Below are 1136 nucleotides of genomic sequence, written 5' to 3'. Positions count from 1 at the left end.
ATATATATATATATATATATATATATATATAGATAGATAGATAGATAGATAGATATGTGTGCGTGTGTCTGTGTATAAAATATATATATATATACACCCATAAATATACATATATCTAGCTATAGATACAAAGATTGATAGTTGCATATATAAGTATCTATGTATATATATATATATGCGCATGTATGTTTATGTATGTGTGTGTTTGTGAGTGTGTATGCATATATGTGTATATTTATATATATATAAATGTATGTGTAAATACCAACATAATATACACGTGTGTGTGTGTGTGTGTGCATTGTCTTTGTTATTTGCAGTGTTTTTTGTATTCAAATGTGACAGTTTGTGTTGCTTGGTCTCTTCCTCTTTCTCGACCCCGCCCCACACACACTCTCTCTCTATCTATCTCTCTTTCTCTATCTCTCTCTCTCCCTCTATCTCTCTCCCTCTCTCTCATGGTATATACCTATACAAATGTAAATACATGCATGCATGTATACATACACGCTACACAATCTTGTTTATACACATATATATGTACACACATATGTATATATATATATATATATATATGTGTGTGTGTGTGTGTGTGTGTGTATATATATGTATATATGTATATGTATATATATATTTATATCTATCTATCTATCTATCTATCTATCTATCTATATATCTATATCTATATTTATAGATATATATATATATATTCAGAATGAAAAAAAATATCCGGTTGTATAACAATAGAAGTTAGTGAGTCGTCCCGTAAATGAAATAACAAAAATAGCCTAAGTGTACCTTTACGCTTCCAATGCTACATAGCCAACCTGCTACTCAACCTGAAAATTCTCCTATATCTCCGTCTCTCGTACCGTCCCACACATTTTGATCTCTCCCTCTCATTCTTTCCTTCTTTCTGTCCTTCTCTCTCTCTCCCTCCAAATCTCACGGTTGATTAACTTTTAGAATCATTTTGCAATGTATTTTTACATTTTATAATCATTTCACTTTACGCAATTATGAAAGCATACACACACACACACACACACACACACATACACATGTATATACTCACACGTGTGTGTGTACACATACATATATATATATATATATATATATATATATATATATATATA

The sequence above is a fragment of the Octopus bimaculoides genome, chromosome 5 (assembly GCF_001194135.2).
Source record: "Octopus bimaculoides isolate UCB-OBI-ISO-001 chromosome 5, ASM119413v2, whole genome shotgun sequence".
NCBI lineage: Eukaryota > Metazoa > Mollusca > Cephalopoda > Octopoda > Octopodidae > Octopus > Octopus bimaculoides.
The sequence above is the reverse complement of the archived record's forward strand: the minus strand, read 5'-3'. Positions refer to the sequence as shown.